Source organism: Pezoporus flaviventris, unplaced genomic scaffold, assembly GCF_033815535.1.
Source record: "Pezoporus flaviventris isolate CSIRO_AGI_PZ_B2104156 unplaced genomic scaffold, CSIRO_AGI_Pfla_v1 ptg000001l, whole genome shotgun sequence".
In the NCBI taxonomy this organism is placed as follows: domain Eukaryota; kingdom Metazoa; phylum Chordata; class Aves; order Psittaciformes; family Psittacidae; genus Pezoporus; species Pezoporus flaviventris.
In genome coordinates this window covers 56,025,594-56,040,242 of record NW_026892549.1, presented here as the reverse complement: position 1 = coordinate 56,040,242, position 14,649 = coordinate 56,025,594, and the positions used below count along the sequence as shown (strand labels likewise).

The window sequence follows — 14,649 nt, the reverse complement described above, 5'->3', positions numbered from 1 at the left end:
CATCACAGAACATTAGACATTTTACAGCCACGTTGTGCAGAAATGGTGCTTACCACCCTCTTACTCAAGAAATTGTAATACATCCCTGAGTCTCACAAGACCAGCAAGGGAAACACCCAGTAGAGACTGCATAGGGCGGGAGGAGAGCAGGAAAGAAGGAGGATGCTGGCATGCCCCAAGCTCTGCTCAGGGTGGCATGTCCTGAACAACCCCTTGGCTTGCATTACCTGCACACAGGAAAAGGTTGGAAAAGGTTTGTATGTCCTGCTTCTTGAGCAGAAGCCACAGCTGAGGGCAACTGGATCAGAACTTGTGAATGTATCAAGACAGTGACTTGAGACTTCAGAAGATGAATTTGATTCAGAGTTGTCAGTAGGTAACTCATACACTCATCTTCATTTGTCTTTCTGAGTTTACATAAATAGCTTTTCAGATAATATAACATCTCTCACTGAATAGTAGAAGTTGCTCCTGATAGTCAAAGGAAATGAGGCTAATGAGAGTAGAAATACATACACTTACTTTATCTACTAAATAACTGCTCTAGTGGAAGGTGTCCCTGCAGGTGGCAGGGGACTGGAACTGGATGAGCTTTAAGGTCTCTTCCCACCCAAACCAGTCAGATTCTGTGAAAACAGAGGGAAACATAAAATATACTGTTTAAGACTGAAGACAGAGCTCAGCACAGCCCCCTAATACAGGATCCAGCTGATCCCATAAACCAAAACAATGAAATGGCAGGACATGAAGATCAGGCTTTTGCCACCAAAGCTTTGCTTCTCCAAGTGCAAGTCTCTTATAACCTCATGGGAACTTTGGGACTGACTCTCCCCTTGATTAACAGAGAAAATACCAGTTCTCTGACTTAACTATCACAGGTCAAAGCAAATGCCATTTCCAGTTCCTAGCTAGCAAACCTCTTTGTTCTTACTCCAAACACTGCCCCTTTCCATATGGGTTTTGGGGGGTGGTTTCTCCACCCTTTGTGCATTTATAGGCAGAAGCCCTTTCCAAATTCATTACTGTTCCTTGAAAGCAGGAGGTTATAGTTACTTAAATAGTAGTTGCCCCCAGAATTATAGGTAGGAACAGCTACTAGAAGTCATGTTAGAAAAGAGGGGTGAAAAAACTTCACACAAAAGTGTAAGACTCATTTCCCCCTCCACAAGTTAGTCAAATCTAAGTTTTAATATTGGGTGAGAGAAGAGGTGTTTCAGTTACACATACTGACCTTCAGATACTATTTTTAATACAATTTAGTGTAATTACAACATCTTGGTGGGGTTTTTTGTTGTTCCCACATCAGCTCCTCAACTTCAGTACTTCCACGCTGTCGGTGTTTGTATTCCCTATATAGTGGTAAAGTCTAATCTTCTGCTTCTGTAATGGGACTTCATTTTGAACCCACGAATGCGTTTTGCTGATTCATTAGCAGCCTTATGCCTATGATAACTGGGAAAGCTGCAGAAATACTTCTGGTGGAAGATCCAAAAATTGTCTTTTAGAAGGAAAAAAAACCCACTTTCAATGGGAATGAATTCCTCTATATATTAGTTGAGCCAGCTCTTGAGTAAGACTGGCCAAAAAGAAAGCCTTGCTGAGCAACAGCAGGAGGATGAGCTTCAGGAGGACACCAGTGCTCAAACCATGAATTTTCAGTTTACTAGAGATGCGGTGCATCAGTGAAACACTGGTTAGAAGCAGCAGAACTGACCTCACCTAGACTATGTTCCCCTCTCAAGAAATGGCACATCTTTCGTAACAGTCACCAGCAGTCAGATAGGAAGTGATGGAGTTAGAGTTAACACCACTTGTTTATATAAATCAACACAGTATTTGATATAACATCATAATAATTAACAAGTTCTGCAGAGATGATGGCAACTTCACAGAATCCCAGACTGGTTTGGGTTGGAAGAGACCTTAAAGCTCATCCAGTTCCAATCCCCTGCCATGGGCAGGGACACCTTCCACTAGAGCAGGGTGCTCCAAGCCCCTGTGTCCAACCTGGCCTTGAACACTGCCAGGGGTGGGGCAGCCACAGCTTCTCTGGGCACCCTGTGCCAGTGCCTCAGCACCCTCACAGGGAAGAGCTTCTGCCCAAGAGCTCATCTCAACCTCCCCTGTTCTGGCAGGTTAAAGCCATTCCCCTTGTCCTGTCCCTACAGGCCCTTGTCCAAAGCCCCTCTCCAGGTTTCCTGCAGCCCCTTTAGGCACTGGAGCTGCTCTGAGGTCTCCCCTTAAGGAGCCTTCTCTTGTCCAGGCTGACCCAGCCCAGCTCTCTCAGCCTGGCTCCAGAGCAGGGCTGCTCCAGCCCTTGCAGCATCTCTGTGGCCCACCAGATTGAAAGGGCTCAAAAGCAGAGAAGACAGAATCCTGCCAGAGGGGACACCTTCCTGGGGAGATGGGGTGAAATTGCCAATACAACAGAATTATTTATACTGTGATCTTGCACGGCAAAAACCACACACAGGACCCTGCCCATCTTTGTCATCCCTTGCAAATCAGTATCATCTCAAAGAGGAAGGCAAGTAGGGAAGGACTACAAGGCACAGGGAATTCAAAGGAAGTCACTCAAGAGCTGCTCTAACAGAACAAATCAGAGTATGACTGTTCCAAATACAGAAGGGAGAGAAAGAAATGGAAGCAATTATGTGTCCTGGAAGTGAGTGCTGCATGGATCCAAATGAGGCTTTTTGTCTGAAGGCAAGGAATAATCAATGCTTTGCAGGCAAAATTATACCTGCTGCAAGTGACGGCAGAGCAGGGACTACACTGCATTAAGCCATGAGCACCTTTACTCCTCTGCAGCCTTTCAGAAAGCATTTCCAAGTGTCCCCAGGAGGGGAGGAGCTGGCCATGGAAGGAAGGATGGAAAGGCTGATGGAAGCCAGCCTTCACCTGGGGACAAGGGGCACCTTGCTGAGCTAAATCTCTTGGTTGTATTTCCTTTCACTGCAGCCACAACCACAGCAGAGTGATGGCATCCAAGCTGCCTGCTGTGGTACGGGGTGCTGCTGCCATCCTCCCCCCCTCATGGAGCATGGACATAGCTGGACCACCACCACCACAGGCTGCCTCCTTCTCTGCCACCTCCCACACATCCACCAACACACGCATAAGGTCTAAATAGGTCCTGAAGGAATTAAAACCAGCAGGAGATGAACGAAGGAATGAGCACTGCTGCTCTGCTGCAAATGCTCTTGCACCAGGGTGGAAATTCCCCATTCCCCTGGCACACACAGACACAGGGAAGACATTAAGCTTGCTTCAGGTCCATGACAACAGAATGACAGAATGGAAGAGCCACAGCAAGACCACCTCAGCCACCAAAGCAAACAGTACCTCAGTTCATACAAGACGAAGCCATGTTACTGAGTGCAATTCAGATTATGCACTTACTTCAGTAATGTTCCACTGGACCTGAGTTGTTTTTACACGGAAACCTTTATTCTTGACAAAGCACCAAACATAAAACATTACACATATTCATGTATTTTATATACATGCATATACTACACACATTTTCTGTGGTGTAAAGAAGCAGCTACTGATTTAGGAACATAGGGAGCTGGCTTTTCTCTGAAGGACAACCTAAGCAACATGAACACCCACTAAACAAGAAGCCAAGACTTGAGCTCTGCGAGATGAAAACCTCCAATAAGCACACCAGCAGCACCCTAACACAGTTCCAAAAGTCACTGATTCAAACTATCCCTCTGCACCACACAATTAAGTAGTGTTCATTACCAGTGCTGCCACGATAAAGGACACCTGAAGCCCAGCAAACTGCTCCAGCAAGAAGAGTTTGCATGTGTTGTAAGTACCAGGAGAGGTAAAAATACACATTTATACTCACTTTCCCAGACTTTTGCACATGGAGGGGGGAGATGCTGTTTCCAGACTGCTCAGAGGGCTGTGCTGTGCCCGTATTTCACAGGACAACCGTATCAGAGGGACCTATACCAGTCTCAGAACCATGACTGTCAACCTTCCCCAATGCAAAAAGCTGGTTATGGGTACAGTTAAGACATAGTTATAGGTAAAGAGCAAGAGCAGGAGATACTTTACAGAGGCAGTGCTGTATTCTGTATTGAACAATTCACTCCCATTTTGTGAGGACATGCCAATGTCTAGTTGTTCTTCTGGGTCTCCTTATCAGAGCAAGCCTGCAGCTAAATGGACAGTGTAATGCCTACATCTTCCCAGGAAAAGGAATTATCCTATCCTGATTAATACAATTTATGTCCCATTTAGATTATAGCAAATGTACTCAACCTAAGCAAGAAACCACAAGAAGGCAGTAAGTAAGATAAGCAATCCAGGGAGAAGTATGAATGCCAAAGCCAAAACCTTCTCTAATGGTGAGAAGTTATGTCACAGTTGAAGACACCAGGAGAAAAAATCCTTTCCCTACTTTCTGCCATCACAGCCTAGAAGCTATGACCTTCAAAATATCGGCTTTTTTCCCACAGGATTCAAAGCAGCCTGCTTCATCCAAGCTGTCTATAGACCAGGTGATATCTGGCATGAGAATCACAGAATGATTTAGGTTGGAAAGGCCCTTAAAGAATAAAAGTCAATAGCCGTATTCCTCAACAAAGCTTTTGCTGCAAGAATCAAATGCTTTATTTTTGGCTCTTCCAAACAAAGCAAGCAGGAGCAGCTATTTAGAAAATGTTCCACAGCTATCACAGAAGGTTGCTTAAGAGTGGAAAGCCAACTTTTCTTTCAAGTAAAAGTCTTGAATGAATTATGGGCAAGAAAGAAAAGATCAAAAGTAGAGCAAAGGACAACTTTTTCAGTGCTGAAGGAGCCAGCCAGGACATCACAAATCATAGAATCATGGACTAGTTTGCGTTGAAGGAACCATAAAGCTCATCCAGTTCCAACCTCCTGCCACAGGCAGGGACACCTTCCACTAGAGCAGGTTGCTCCAAGCCCCTGTGTCCAACCTGGCCTTGAACACTGCCAGGGATGGGGCAGCCACAGCTTCTCTGGCTCCAATGCTGAGAGAAGCCATGTATGTTCATAACAGGGCTGGCAAACCCAGCCTCAGAAGTACCGTGGTTCACTGACTGGGATCTCATCTCCTGACTGCTGGACCAGACTGACCCTACACAAAAAGCAGGCAGCTTTGTCTAAGGAATATTGCACGAGGAGGCCAAAGGGAATGGAAAATGAACAGCGGAGCTGGGAACACTCTAACAATGTTGAGCATTATGTGGGCTACAGAAAAGCTAGCCATCATAAGCTGAAATGCAATGAAGGGAGAAAAGAACATGGAATTATAGGAACATGAGCTATATTTACTTAGGGTATATTATATTTACTCCATCTCCATGGCCTAACATTCAAAGTTCATATTTCTGGCGTGCTCAAGCTCCCACGAGCATGAGGCGCTGATCTGCTGCATGCAGCAACCAAACCTGGTACCTTTGGCAAACTGTGGTGAGCCACCTTCATCCAAAGCGAGACACCAGGTCTGCTCCTATGCCACACACAGATCCGATGCTGGAATACGAGGGAATCAGCAGACTGGAGCCTCCGTGCACGTCTCCTAAGGAGGGATTAGGCTCCTAAGGAAGGATCAGGCAGCCTCGGCCCAGCTCGGCACCACGGAGAGCTCCCTCGCTCCCTCCCGGAGGACGGGGGACCCGAAGCCCATCTCCGCAGCACCAGCGCCGGGGAAGGCTGCGGGATAACCTCATTCCCTGCCCCCCATCCCGCTTTCCCGACGGCTCAGCGAGGCCTGAGCCCCGAGGGGAGGTATGCGAACCTCCTGCGCGGGGAGTCTGACAGATGTCAATCACCGCCTCGGTCTTCGCAAGGCAATGAACCTGCCTAGAAAGGAAAACACAGAAGTTTGCCATCAGACAGTCGTTTTGCTTTCAAAGCAGGAAAAAACCCATCGCTTCACAGGCTGTATCCAACGAATCTGTACACAGAGAAATTACTCTTGACAGCACCAAAGGAAACAGACGGGGCCGGCGCAGAAGAAGCCGTTTATGCATGAAGAATGACGCCATCTTCCAGAAGCATAAATAAATTATCACTTTGGCAATAAATCCGAGCCACAGCCCAATAGAACTATTCTGGGCAAGTTCATTCATAGATCTTATTAACGGTGAACCTGGTTCCTTTATGAACTCAGGAGCAGCAGGAGGAAAAGCATATAAGAAGATTATGTAAATACTATATTTAAGCATATGTACGGGCAGTGAATGAAATACTGATTATTCACTCAAAAAAAACCAAACCCAACCACTTACTAAAAATAGCTTTCAGGGGATAAGAGAAACTAGGCTGCACCAGAAAAAAAAACAGACCCAGCTGCAGTAGTACTTGCTGTCCCTCATCATCTGCATCCATCACTGCTAAGGTCTACAGAAATCAACTTCTGAGATAAAAGCACCCAGCAGGAATAAACTACCCAAAGGCTTTCAGACTACTGCACCCTTGGCAGAGACAGGAAGCATTTCCAACTCATTATCATCATCATGGAAAACAGCAGAGCTGGGGTTAACCTAGGTCCCTGAATTGTTGCAAAGAGGTTCAAAGATGTGGGGAAAATCAAGGCTTTACTGTACTGGAAGGACGCAAGAGTTCTCATGACAGCGGGGATGCTACAGCTCCCACCAGTCCAAGCATGTAATGTAGGTTAAAGAGTTAAAAGAGGATTTTATGCACACTCTTGAAAGCTCTTTAGTGTGGGAGACTTTCCCCTCCGCCAGCGCTTTGCCAAAAGCACAGGCACACGCTCTCCCAAGCAGACCTCCACATGCTTTCACTTGAGTCAGCAGCACTTTCCTGCTTCACGTTCTTAAGAGCTGCAAACTCAGCACAGGGTCCCAATTTAGCTTCTGATTAAGTCTGAGTGCTCATTAGTGACTGAGGCACAATGCAGTCACAAACACAGAGGTGGCCAACGTGCCCCTGCAGCTCATCTCTGCACCCATATGGGAGCCCATGGTCCCACACCTCTCTGAAGCAGAGGTGCAGACAAACAGGAGGCTGTCAAAAGCATGTTCCTGAAGCAGAGTAAAACACACTTCAGGGTACACAGCCAGCACTCAACCGCCAGGATCCCTGCTTCCAGTTAAGAATTAATTTCCAGCTCTGCTTTGTTATCAAAACACCGTATCACATGGTATCAAACTGCGGAACACCACTTGGCACTGGTGAGCAGCAGGAGATAAAAAGCATCTGTAAAAATACAACTACGAGAACTCTGTATTACACACATCAAATCCCAGGAAAGCACATCTGCTCCCAGCACTCCAATGATGACTTTGCTGGCTGTAAGAGTGCTTGCAACCAAGAGAGGGGCTGCAGCTCTAGAGAAGACATCAAAGCCAATGCTGCTGAAAATGGAAGCGCTGTTCCGAAAAGCTTAAGGACATGGTTTCCCTGCCCATTGCAGACGGGTTGGAACTGGATGATCTTAAGGTCCTTTCCAACCATAACTATTCTATGATTCTATGGTTTTAACCTAGCTGGAGGAGACAACTCTGGTTTAACATGGAATATGACAGAGACTTAACAGCTGCCTGGCTCCACAGCTTCAAAACACCACCCAGACTTTCTGCAGGCTCCACAAGCAACAGGTCCAAAGGGCTGCAAACCCTCATAGAGTCAGTGTCCAAAAGGGGACATTCAATCAGATGAGAAGTTTCAGCTACCAAAACTACCAAAAGTTAAGTGAGAAAATGCCATTTCTAATGTGGATTAAGAAGCTGTCCCAAAGGAGATCTCTCCCTACATAAAACTTCCTAACTTCCATAGTGTGCAAAACACATAAAATACACATGCTACAAAGTTCCTTCCAGCCTGACCAAAACCTATCAGGATAAAGAAACATGAGTAAGCACCTGACAAACAGAAGTTATCGCCTCCTCCTTTGGTCTCCCAGTGAGAGCTACTTGTGTGCGACAACAGCAAGCTCAGGCAGCAGAGGAATGATATAAACCCAGTTCCCCATGGCTCAATCACAAGTTTCTCACTAACAAAGCACAGGTCAGCCATCAGCTTATGTTCATTCTTCTCATTTTTCAGAGACAGAATATACCCATACTGTTCCTCTATCTTTAGCTGTGAAAAATATGGCAAGTCTAAGGGCAAAAGCAGCATTGAAAACACATTACCATAGCCTGGTTTTGACAAGGAAACATTTTTTTCTTATTATCATAGAATCCAGCGTGGCCTTGAACACATTCAGTTTCCCCACTGTGAGGGTGTTGAGGCGCTGGCACAGGGTGCCCAGAGAAGCTGTGGCTGCCCCATCCCTGGCAGTATTCAGGGCCAGGTTGGATACAGGGGCTTGGAGCAACCTGCTCTAGTGGAAGGTGTCCCTGCCCGTGGCAGGGGGTTGGAACTGGATGGGCTTTAAGGTCCCTTCCAGCCCAAACCAGTCTGAGATACTATGACAATCTGAATTTGCAGACTTTATTAATGAAAGCATAGGGCTGATGATGCTTTTGAATTAAAGCTCCCACTACGCTCTTACTGGGAATCATATAAAGACTTCACATTTTATTAAGTACTTAGTACCTGTGTTCAATATTTGAGGTGAAAGATAAAAACTTATTTTGACCCAGAATGAGCTTTTGTAAACAGAGTTTCATAAATTCTGCATCAAAAGAAAGAAGTCAAAGCTATTTCCCCCCCTCTAATAGTTTCCCAGCAGACTGTGCCCAAACACTGGAGTATAATTAAGCAAGGAAAAAGGCAGTTTAAACTTAAAGACTTACTGGCTAATAAAGACAAGGAGCTGAGTAAATCAACCTAAATAAAAAACAACCTAATTTTAGACGTGCTGGATTCTTTCAGCAGAAGCCCTTCAGAATGGCAGAGGCAGGTACTAATTATATTTACCAATCTCCAAACTTAAACGGATTAAACTACGGAAAAAAAAGACTTCCAGTTGAAGCTGCCTCACAATCCTATGTAAGAACATCTGAAGGGAACAGAGCACCAAACTCATCACCAAAAGAGGGGGGTTTCTATTTTCCTTTAACTTCAAGATATGGTATAAGCCTCCCACACTCTCTCTGAATGACAATACTCAGGATACTCAGCTTTTCACCTGCAAGACTCAAATATGGCTCCAAGCCCTCCATTCTGTTAAAATCTCTTTAAAAGAAAGAGAATATGAAAAACTTCATTTTCCTGTTTCAGGAGGCCTCAAAAAGGAAAAGCCTCAGTGATGAAAATGGTCATGAATATCTGTATAAATATATTTGTATTGATGCACGCAGGAAAAAGGTGATCCCCAAGCAGACCTGCCTTGTGTATCTCTGCTAGAGAAATCCTGGCCCAAGTGATTACATGGCACCATTATCAGGACAACCTTTACAGTGACATTAAAAAATACCCACCCATCTCCTTCCCTCTTCAGCCCCAAGGGGCAGGGTGAAGGCCTGTACCCAAAACCTTTTGTTTTCTTCTATTACCTACAGCAACACAGCATTACTCATCAGATCACTCCTCCCCACTCTCACAAAGGAAGAGTAAAGGAACACTCAGTGTCTACTGGAACTCCTTATGAAACTTAATTTGTCTCCCTACTGCAAAGATCCTCTGATGTCTAAGAATACATCTGCATTCAGCCAACAGCTTGGCTTCCAGCAGAGCACTAATCTGAGTTTTCTCCACGCAGATTCCTGTGCTCACACATCTTCTCGGCACTTACCTGTGACATCTCTACCCTCTTGTCAAAACTGATGTGTTTTTCAATGTGTTGACAGCACTTATGCAATGGGAAACTGAGCTCAGAAATACAGGGAGGTAGCAGGAGGCAAGCCTGATTACACAGCACAGACAGGAGGCTCACTTTAAGAGATAGAACACAAAGAGACCTAACCCTACAGCGTCAGAGAGGTTTTTCCCCAAGGAAACAAGGCACATCAATAATCTGAAATAAAGCTAAAAATAAAACAAACAGCACAACCCACGAAGATATAAACCCATAACAAAGCACAAAGGCAGAGTGTAAAGAGATCCCAGTTCCCTTTGCAACCAGATATCCTTGAGAGGATCGCTCCAGAGCATCACTCCAAGACAAGAGTAATATCACTTACGTGGGTTTCTTCTTTGGTTTTAGTTATTTTTGGGCTACACAGATGTGCTACTGCTTCGGGCAGCTACACACCCCAACACTCACCATCACAGCCTGCTGATGCTCTCCTCAGGGATTCAAATTGCAAACCCAACTATTTCTCACACATACCATATAAAAACCATTCACTAATAGGATTGAAATAATGCATTTCATTGTCAAATGGTAAGAAGGAGCAAAAAAAACCATCCACATTGTATGCAAACGGGAAAGAAACCCGCTTTAAAATGCCATTTCATTAGCTTACATAATCATTCACTGAGCTCTTTTCTGCAGTCACACAACGTTTACATTATGAAGGTATTTCCTTTAAAGCCAAGGTATATAAAAAACAGCTTCTACCAATAAATACAGTCCTAAAACATAGTTTTAATCTTTGGTGCTGAAACTGAAATCCGTAGTACAGCAGCTGGATGGACAGAGTTTCAAAGGTGCCAAGCACTTACTGGTTTCAGGAGTAGCAGAAACAGCAAGTGCTGTGTCTCTGTCTTCATCAGAGCACATCCTCTGATCCTCAAAGATCAGCATAAAGATCCTCACCTAACATGGTCCTGCACCCCCCGAACTGACTTCAAACACAAGAGGCATGACCCTGACAAGCCATGCTCGCTGCTTGCACCTGCAAACAGCCTATTTTAGCCTATTTCAGCTTCTTTAAGCATTGCCTAAAATCCTCCCAGCACACAGAAGCACCAACACACTCATTCAGCCAATGGTACACTCCTCCCCCACCACCGCCATCCTCAAAGTCACAGATGACATCCTGGAAACATGGACACTGAGATGCTACAAGGGCATGTTATATTCCTGGTCTGACACGAGCGTTTGCCATCACCCTGTTCAACAGGAAACCTCCATTCCCATGCAGGATATGTGACCTGGTGATTGCAAACAACTGTGGGGTATGCCAAGCACAGAAGTGAGTTTGCTGGGGAGCAGCAGAGCCTGACTTGGCTGCAGCCCCATACTGTGATGATGCCCTGTGTAAGCCCAGACATGTAGAAGGTTTTACTCACTTAAGTCAAAACACAGTTGGCATTTAAAAGAGAAAATAAGCACCGTTAGCATATAATAAACAAGATAAAGGCACTCTTACATGCTCACAGCAAGCAAGAGAGCACTGAAGTCTTAAAGGCATTGCATTTCCACTCCCAAAGCACATACAGCCCACAAAATGGCACTAAACTTGCACCGAAGTGGATAAATCTGAACAAGCCCAGAGCAAACACAAAACCAGCCTGAGGTCTGTGAGCACAGTGTGAGCTATGCTATGAGACACCTCCTGCTTCAAACGCTGAGCACAGGGTCCTCTCACACAAGCAAGTCTTCATAAAGCAAGTTCTCCTCCTGCTGGAAAAGAGAAAGGAATGCTGGAAATCCTTCCCTTGAGCGGAGGAGCCAGTGTTTTCATACACAAGCCATGCCACAGACCTTGGCCAGCACGTGTGCATGAGGGGTTAGGGCCCACAGCTCATCTGTTACGCTCTGATAAACTGCAGGGCAAAACATGAGAGAATTCCTTGCACAATCTTTTTCTTCATTCCTGAAAGCAGGAATTGTGCATTCATGCAGCAAAGAGGGGGAAGGCACCCCAGAAGGTGACACTGAGCACAGGGTGAGCAAGCAGTGCCACCATAATCACACCCAAGCTGCTCTCTTCTCCTCACACAAAAGCCAAGGACTCACCAGCACGGACAGCATCGCCTCTTGCTTGCACCAGTATAAATTTAGCTGAGGGAGCTCTGTGCTGAATTACCGTGCCTCAGAGCAAAAGTGCACCGTCACCTGTCAGAGCTGAGTGCTGCCCATGATTCCAGCAAGGTGGCTGTGCACAGAGCAGGAGTCACATGGAGAAGACAGCACTCCTTGACCTTGGGCTGCCAGAGAGGCAGTGAGAAGCTGTACCAGCTCTGAGCAGCAAGGGTGTACTGAGCTTTTCCCCTGGTCATCCTGCCGTAAGGGCCAAGAACCACATTATTCACTGAAGGGAGAAAGTTAAAACAGGGAAATTGGCAACCCCCCCAAAAAGCATCTGTCTTGGCCATCTTTAAAGTAACACCAGTCATTGAAGACACGGCTGTTTATACTACGAGACTCATTACACAGGAGGCCTGCCTATTTATAGAGATAGATATCACTACAGCTTAGTGCTAGATAAACCCAAACAATTATTGTAAAAGGGCAGTCCATCACTAATTATTCTAAACATCTCCTGCGCACTGGGGGCTGGCCCGCTGCCACTCCCCAGCCAAATGGCTTACAGAATGATGCTACGACTTCTCTCACGCGACTCTGGGGTGACAGATCGCTCCCTGAGCAAGCAGCGTGTCCCTGTGAGCCCGACGAGCGCATCACCCTCTGTGCATGCCAAAGGGAGGCATCAAATGAGAGCAGGATCTTGTTTATGCTCCAGGAAAACAGGAAGTTTTCATTCATCCTTGGAAAAGATGGGGAGCTGGAACTTTTAGCAGGGCCTGTTGTGATAGGACAACGGGTGATGGGTTTAAACTAAAAGAGGGGAGACTCAGGCTGGATGTGAGAAATTGGTTACAATGAGGGTGGTAGAACACTGGCCCAGGTTGCCCATAGAGGTGTGGATGCACCATCCCTGCAGACATTCAAGGCCAGGCTGGATGTGGTTCTGGGCAAGCTGATCTGGTTGAAGATGTCCCTGCTCATTGCAGGGGGTTGGAATAAATGAGTTTTGAAGGTCCCTTCCAACCCAAACCATTCTATGATTCCCTGAGGAATAAACATGCTACAAACAGTGGCAAAAGCCCTTGCGCAGCAGCCCCCCCTGGGACCCCAACAGCACAACACAGAAACATCAACTGCATTTTCCTGCTGTTTAGAAGAACCTCCTGGAGATGGAATAAACACGACAAATAAAGGGGTTAGGCTCCTGCACGCAGAGGTATCTGCCTGAACAACTACATAAAAGCCCAGGCCAAGCGCGTTTCCTGGGACCAGCACGGCTGCAGTTGGCTGCTCCTCGATCCATTATGGATCTATTCTGTGGTTTCACCAGGCTGAGCCTGCTCTCCCACCACTCCTCCCGAGTTTGAAGAGGGACAAGGCAAAGACACGGGGCTGGATACAGGCAGCGGGGCTGGATGCAGGCAGCAATAGCCACCCCTCAGCCTGACAACCCTCGGGGGGGTCCCATCACGCCTCAATCCTTAAAAACGCGTGTTTTTCCGCAAACCAAACTCTACGTTCTTGTACAAGACGCTGCAGCCACACTTTTGTTCCAGCACAGCCTTAAACCCACCCGAATCCAGGGGGAAGCAGGAAACCCAACCCCAAAGCAACAGATGGCACGGCACAATAAAGGGGGTTTTGGGGTGTTTAAAGCAGCGGGGGGAGGAAGGCGCCGAGGGGTGAGCCCGCATTTCACGCCCGAGCTCCGCTCGCAAGGACGCGCCCGCCTTCCCCACTGCAGAGGGCGGGCGGCGGGGGGGGGGGAACCAGCCACCGGAGAGGGCACGTCGGCCCCGGGAGCAGCGGAGGGCGGCCAGGCCACCGCGGCGCCGCGCTCACCGGCCCCGCTACCCGCCCTAGGGCAGCGCACCCCGCGCAGGGCACGGACCGGGGCCAAACTTCCCGCCGCGCCGGCACCCCCCTCAAAATGGCTTCGCCGCCGCCGCCGCCGCCTCGCCCCCTTGGCCGGGTCACCCCGCCCCAGAGCCCGCCGGGCACGGCCGGGCCCCGCCGCCGCACTGCACCCCGCCGCACCGCCGGGCAGCACCGGCAGCACCGCCAGCCCCGCCGCCATCAACAGGTGCGGGGCGGCCGCCGCCGCCGCCGCCACTGCCACCGCACCAGCACCTGCCGCCCCGTCAGGACCTGGACAGGTCCCGCGGGGCGCTCCCGCCGCCGTACCCGCACCTCACCTCGCCCGGCGCCGCGCCGCTGCCCGGGCCCCGCCGCCTCCACCGCCGCCGCCGCTCCGCCATCCGCAGCCCCGGCCGAGCCGAGCCCCGAGCTGCGGCCCCCGCTGCGCCGCCGACACCGGCTCCCGAGCGCGCCTGCGCGCCACCGGCCCTCGTGCGCGCCCCCGACGACGTGCAGGCAGCGCCTGGCCCGCCAGCCGCGCGCGCGGGGCGGAGCCGCGACAGCACCGCCGCGACAGCACCGCCCTTCTCATTGGCGGGGAGATGGAGGGGCGGGGCGGAGCCGGCAGCGGGAGCGGGTCCCGGATAGGCTGCCTGGGGAAAGGAGGACGCTGATTGGGAGGGGCAGGCGTGGGAGGAGAGCGGCTGGGCCTGGGGCAGAGCCTGGGGCGTGAGGCAGGGACGGGGACAGGGACAGGGACAGGGACAGGGACAGGGACAGGGACAGGGACAGGGACAGGAGTAGGGCCTCAGGTCTGGCCGCTTTACCCCCACCTGCTTCCCAGCCAAGCCCTGTGTCAGGGCTCAGCCGGCTCCATGGGGTGCTGGGCTTGGTGCCCGCGCTGTCCCATGCAGTGTGGTGGGTGCCAGGACCAGCCTCCGAAAGGGTTTGATGCTGGGCACAGCTCCTTCAGCCAG

General features: G+C 48.7%; 1 protein-coding gene across 1 annotated transcript in view; it reads right to left on the bottom strand.

The window, feature by feature from the left end:
* ADARB1 (adenosine deaminase RNA specific B1) overlaps positions 1-14,073 on the bottom strand; it is a 66,004-nt gene extending 51,931 nt beyond the window's left edge. Inside the window, exon 1 of the mRNA XM_061458800.1 lies at positions 14,011-14,073. The gene's annotated coding sequence lies outside the window, so the exon portion shown is untranslated. The remainder of the gene's footprint in view (positions 1-14,010) is intronic.
* Positions 14,074-14,649: the final 576 nt, after the last annotated feature.